General features: G+C 33.7%; 1 pseudogene; it reads left to right on the top strand.

The window, feature by feature from the left end:
- Positions 1 to 4748: 4748 nt before the first annotated feature.
- LOC102473178 (prefoldin subunit 4 pseudogene) lies at positions 4749 to 5141 on the top strand (annotated as a pseudogene).
- The last annotated feature ends 1705 nt before the right edge of the window (positions 5142 to 6846 follow it).

Below are 6846 nucleotides of genomic sequence, written 5' to 3'. Positions count from 1 at the left end.
AAGAATGTAAAAGTTGAAACAATGGTAGAAACTAAGTTTTATTAAGAGTTAATAATGTCTTCAGTAGGTTTTGAGTACTAAGTAAAAGTTCAAGAAGTAGTGAAATGTAAAATAATGTTCTGTGTCAGGAAATTGTAAATAGTTTTCCATTGGGCTAACAGAAGAAAAAATATATATAAAATTTTTCTGAGCCAGCTCAAAAAGTAGACCATATTCTAAAGGAAGGTTATCTGGATAGGAGACTATAGCAGCTATTCAGGGACAAGAATATAAAACTAGAATCAATGCTAAAAAGACAAATTCTGAGCAATTTAGAAAATATGATCTGCAATATTCAGAGAATAATTAAACATGGGAGTAAAGGAGAAAGAGAAGACCCACTTCTCTTCTGTTTTTGGATTTCAATACAGGGTGAAATTTTGAATGACTTCAGTAGTAATACCTCTTTGTAATGTTTTAAACTTTATTTTATTTTAGCTCTTCTGTGAGAGAAAGACAGAGAGATAGAGGGAGGGAGAGCCAGTGACCTCCAACGGGTGTTCACACTGAGCTCCACCACCAGCCCTAGCCAGATCAGATCACAGGTATATATATTGTACTCTGTGTGTACAGGGGGACTTGCAAACTTGAAGCTAAGAACTTCCCATTGTACCCAGCATTGAAGAGCATTGTATGAATAAAAGAAATACTCAAATGCTATACTACCATTTTTATTGAGTTCCAGCGAAATAAAATTTATTTTCTTCTCTGGCATATCCAATGATTATGTAGACTTTTTCATCAGAAGAATTTTCAATTATTTTAAGTAATGTAACTAAAGGGAAATTTGAATAAATCCTACATGGGGTTAATTTTTAAGTTAGAATTTAGTTGAATAAATACATTTCTAGTAACTCAGTATTATCTTACTATTACAGTATCATGTCTTATATTTATCATTGCTCTTTGGCATTAGAAACTCAGAAATGTGCAACTGAAATCCTCACAAAGTGCTATACTTTGTCTTGATTAATATGGGGTGGCAAATGTTCATAGAAATTAAGATGACAACATTTTTCCTATGTGTTCAGGCTGTCTCTCTGCCTGCCTTCTTAATTTCAGAAATAACAATATTATATTTTTGAGGCACCTGATTTTCTAGTGTCATTATCAGAACAATTTTGCGTGCATATAAGTTCTTCTTACTTTGTCAAAGCTTATTTCTTTCCACCCTTATCCCAAAGAAAGGAGTATCTTAGGAAATCAATGCTAAAGTTTCACAAAAGTTTGTACAACTGCAATTGTTTGTATCTAACATTAAAGAAGGATTTGGGGAGTTGACAGAAATACTTCTGAAATTCAGGAGAATTTCAGAGACTAACATATTTTAAATTTAGAGGTCGAAAATTGTATTATTGTACATTTATTTTATATGTAAGAAGGTAAATTTCAGATTGAAATCTAAATTAAAGCCTTACACTGTTAACATTTTAATTATTTATTTACAAAGTAAAACCAAAAACTAAGTATTGCCTTCATGAAAATACTGCTGAAAAGTACACCAGTTACCACGGATATTTCTGTAAACCTCTTATGCATGCAGGGTATTTATATGCAGCCCTCAGCAAAGCTCTATTATCAACACCCACTATGGTATCATTGTATGCAATAGAATTATAGATACACAGGTACAATCTGTATGAGCAAAAACTACTTACACACTTTCATAAAAAAAGATACTTCTTATTCATTTTGAAGAAGGGGTGAATTAATTGCTCTCACTCTCAACCTAAACCATATAGCACATACCAAAATGGGACCAGAATGAATGCCTGTTTCATATCCTTTTTATTCAAATTCCAGTGATTTTTTTTTTTACACTATATTTTATGGAGCAGCTGCAGGGCCTGAGCTTCTTTTTGTCTTGAAAAAAATAAAGGCCTCATTTAGCTCCTGGTGAAGCTATGAGCTGCAATGTGTTTGTTAGTCTAATGCATCCGTTCTTTGTGTAGCCACTAACTCCAGACAGCATTGCGACTCCCTTCCCTTTTAAACTATGTGAGGAGACAGTAGGTCATTGCTGCAGGCTGCCATCCAACAAAAGAAAGCGAGGTGTGAAGAAAATGTTTGTGTACATTTGAGATGCTGTGACTATGGCTATCTAATTAGCATAAGACTAAAGCTGGCCCATAACCACAGGAAGGATAAGAAATTTTACTGACAGCTAAATTGGAACTATGTTAATCTGACCAAGATTGTGTAGAAAGGATGCTGTATTTAGTTACTGGTGCAATAAATACTATGTACAGTTTTCTTTATCTTTTGGTGATATTCAAAGTTCTCTGTGAAAGCAGGCAGTGTCCTGATTTGCGTGGTGTAAAATCATGGTCAGTTGTAACCATGACTACCTTGTCATGGAGAATTCTGACAGACAATGGAATCCACTAATTATAACTTTATAACCCTACCCTATCTCTAATTTACAAAATTCCTCACAGGATTATTGCATTTGATCTGTATCTTAGTGAATGACCTGAGAACTTCACAGCTCTTTTGAGAATCCTCTAGGTAGAGGTATCCACCATTTTCGAAATTTTCCCAATCTCTGGCTACAAGACAGCCTTCAGACCTTCCTTTTACCCAGATGTCTCCTCAAGCAGCACAACCTTCTTTCTAGTTGAAATTTACTTCAACCATTAATCATGTGTAATTGTTTCCATGTTATGGAATTTTTAGTACATTCTCAATGATGTGATTTATTAAACTTATGTTAAAAATGACTTTGTTATGCTCGGGAGCAGTAAAAGACATGCACGATGCATTCAGGAAACAATACCCAGAGTTACAGGTGGTAATTACCTTAGCATACTCGAGTGATTTCTTCCACTTCAGAATCATAATTCACAACCATTTTTATGACCTAGTTTTAGAATATGTGGGATAAGAAGACCAGTTTTTATTAATTCTCATACTTTTCAAATGCACGTACCTATATTATTTGTTAGTACTAAAAGTAGTAGTGGTAGATTTAATATTCCTAAATGCTTGGAAGAAAAATTAACATTTTAATTTTACATCTTGATTTTTGTTTCAGCTAGTTAGCAACTTTAATATCTCTAAAAGGCAGGCTATTGTTATATCTGATTTTTGAAGTTGCCATGAGACAAACTGTTTGAAGTGTTTTTAAAATACAAAATTATATGTTTTGGAGCATCAGGACATACATTTTTCCAAGCAGTTAAACGGCACAACATCATTATAACTACAAAAACAAATAAGCCAACTAAAAAAAAAAGAGCAACATGTAGATACTAGAAAGGAACAAACTTAACTAACAGTCAAATAGTCCCAAGATGGCGGCCATCATGAAGAAGGCAGCTGGAGAAGATGTCAGTGTTACTTTCAAAGATCAACAAAAGATAAACAAATTTGCACAGAATACCAGGAGAATCACAGAACTGAAAGAAGAAATAGAAGTAAAAAAGAAACAACAACATAAATTAGGAGGTTGTTGTGATGATATCATGCTTGCAGATGACGACTGTGTAATGATACCTTATCAAATCAGTGATGTTTTCATCAGCCATTCTCAAGAAACACAAGAAATGCTAGAATGAGCAAAGAAAAATTTGCAAGAAGAAATCAACACCTTAGAATGCAGAGTAGATAGATTGTGTAGAAAGGATGCTGTATTTAGTTACTGGTGCAATAAATACTATGTACAGTTTTCTTTATCTTTTGGTGATATTCAAAGTTCTCTGTGAAAGCAGGCAGTGTCCTGATTTGCGTGGTGTAAAATCATGGTCAGTTGTAACCATGACTACCTTGTCATGGAGAATTCTGACAGACAATGGAATCCACTAATTATAACTTTATAACCCTACCCTATCTCTAATTTACAAAATTCCTCACAGGATTATTGCATTTGATCTGTATCTTAGTGAATGACCTGAGAACTTCACAGCTCTTTTGAGAATCCTCTAGGTAGAGGTATCCACCATTTTCGAAATTTTCCCAATCTCTGGCTACAAGACAGCCTTCAGACCTTCCTTTTACCCAGATGTCTCCTCAAGCAGCACAACCTTCTTTCTAGTTGAAATTTACTTCAACCATTAATCATGTGTAATTGTTTCCATGTTATGGAATTTTTAGTACATTCTCAATGATGTGATTTATTAAACTTATGTTAAAAATGACTTTGTTATGCTCGGGAGCAGTAAAAGACATGCACGATGCATTCAGGAAACAATACCCAGAGTTACAGGTGGTAATTACCTTAGCATACTCGAGTGATTTCTTCCACTTCAGAATCATAATTCACAACCATTTTTATGACCTAGTTTTAGAATATGTGGGATAAGAAGACCAGTTTTTATTAATTCTCATACTTTTCAAATGCACGTACCTATATTATTTGTTAGTACTAAAAGTAGTAGTGGTAGATTTAATATTCCTAAATGCTTGGAAGAAAAATTAACATTTTAATTTTACATCTTGATTTTTGTTTCAGCTAGTTAGCAACTTTAATATCTCTAAAAGGCAGGCTATTGTTATATCTGATTTTTGAAGTTGCCATGAGACAAACTGTTTGAAGTGTTTTTAAAATACAAAATTATATGTTTTGGAGCATCAGGACATACATTTTTCCAAGCAGTTAAACGGCACAACATCATTATAACTACAAAAACAAATAAGCCAACTAAAAAAAAAAGAGCAACATGTAGATACTAGAAAGGAACAAACTTAACTAACAGTCAAATAGTCCCAAGATGGCGGCCATCATGAAGAAGGCAGCTGGAGAAGATGTCAGTGTTACTTTCAAAGATCAACAAAAGATAAACAAATTTGCACAGAATACCAGGAGAATCACAGAACTGAAAGAAGAAATAGAAGTAAAAAAGAAACTCCAAAATTTAGAAGGTGCTTGTGATGATATCATGCTTGCAGATGACGACTGTGTAATGATACCTTATCAAATCAGTGATGTTTTCATCAGCCATTCTCAAGAAACACAAGAAATGCTAGAATGAGCAAAGAAAAATTTGCAAGAAGAAATCAACACCTTAGAATGCAGAGTAGTCCAGTAGGGGATAGCAGATTTGAAAGTTCAGTTATAAGCAAAATTTGGAAACAACATAAACCTTGAAGCTGATGAAAGTTAAACATTTTATAAGACTTTTAAAAATTTGTTTAATGAACTTGAAAATTGTTTAAAATGATCATTTCTCTTCTTTAAATGACATGAAAAGTAAAACTTTCTTTTTAAAAAATTTTCATTTATTTAATGAAAACTTGCCTATTTTCACGTCTTGCTTATTTATTTTATACGTCTATGTATTTTGCCTAACAATGATCTCAAGTCTAGGCACTTTATGCCATGTTATTAAAAGCAGTTAAGCAATCAAAAAAATCAAATAGAAAATTATGTATTATAAACTTCTATCTTAAAGAATGAGAATGGTCAGTGTTGTTTTAGAAATTATAAACCATAAATAAGTCACAATTTTTATTTTCTTAATCAAAAGTTCTATATGACTTGTTACAGATTTAAGGAAAATTTTATTTTAGTTTCCTATGTAGAGCATTTAGAACTCCTACATTTTTTTCTAATAGTTTTATATCAGTTTAGAACTATATCAGACAAATTTGGAGGGGGAAGAGCTAAAATTGATTTAGGGTAGTGGAAGTAACTTTTTTCTTCAAATCATTTTTATGTTGTTATAGGGCTCCTGTGTTCTCTGGAGAGACAGAAAGAGACAGAGATAGAAAGTAAGAAATCACCCCCCTTCCCCTGGGGGGGGGGGGGAGATGGCCATGCCAGTTTTTTTTTCTTCCATTCTCCTCTCTGGCTTCTGGGCATGCATGCACACTCACTCGGCATGAATTTTAAGCCACTGGTTCTGGGACTCCAAATGCTGTCAAATACATGGGAGTCCAGTGACGCAACCATTAAATCATCTGTTGATCTCAGGCAGTGGGAGTATTTAAAATGATGAAAACTAAAATAAGGGAAAAAAGTAACCTGTTTAAGAACTCCACAGACCAAATGGAGTTCTCCCAAAATTCATATGGTGAGGCTCTTACTCCCAAAGTTATTATACTTAGAGACGGAACTTTTTGGAGGTAATTAAGGTTAAACAAGGTCCTAAGGTGAGGATTCTAATCCATAAGATTGGTGGATTAGAAAGAAAGAGAGCTTTTTAAGAAAGAGAGCTTTTTCTCTCTCATTTTCCCTACCCTCTACTCCCAACCAATTCATAACCAAAGACGCTGTAGGCACACAGTGAGGGATTGGCAAACCAGGAAGAGAACCCTGGCCAGGACATGACCGTACCTGGCCTTGGACTTTGGGCTTCTAGAACTGTGAGAAAATAAATGTCTGTTGTTTAAACCATCTAATCTATGGTGTGTCATTATGGCAGCATGGACTACTTCATACGGAAATACATATATATATTATTTATTCATGCTTTAATAAGATTTATGAAATGAAAACTATAAAGTCCTATCTATTGCATACTCAATGAAGAATATTACTTTTATTATTGGTCATAGAGCAGATTTGTAAAGCATGAATTACTGTATTACTTTAACAAGAAATTTCATGAAAATGTCTACACCAGAGTCTTGGAATAGAAATTGTTCCCCACCATCTTCTCAGTCTTGCACAATCTCATTCTCATGTATCTAGAAAATAAAATGGACATATTGCACATTAAATATTCTGCTATATAACACTGCTTATTGATGAGGACACTTACTGATTATATGTTTTTGAAAAGCACTATCAATAGATTGTCTTCATTATTCCTTCTAAAATGCACATAGATATAAGACTGATAAATAAGCAAGGCCATCCCTGTAGTT

Source organism: Tupaia chinensis, unplaced genomic scaffold, assembly GCF_000334495.1.
Source record: "Tupaia chinensis unplaced genomic scaffold, TupChi_1.0 Scaffold000478_3, whole genome shotgun sequence".
NCBI lineage: Eukaryota > Metazoa > Chordata > Mammalia > Scandentia > Tupaiidae > Tupaia > Tupaia belangeri.
Note: the sequence above shows the minus strand (reverse complement) of the source record. Positions and strands in the feature narration are given on the sequence as shown.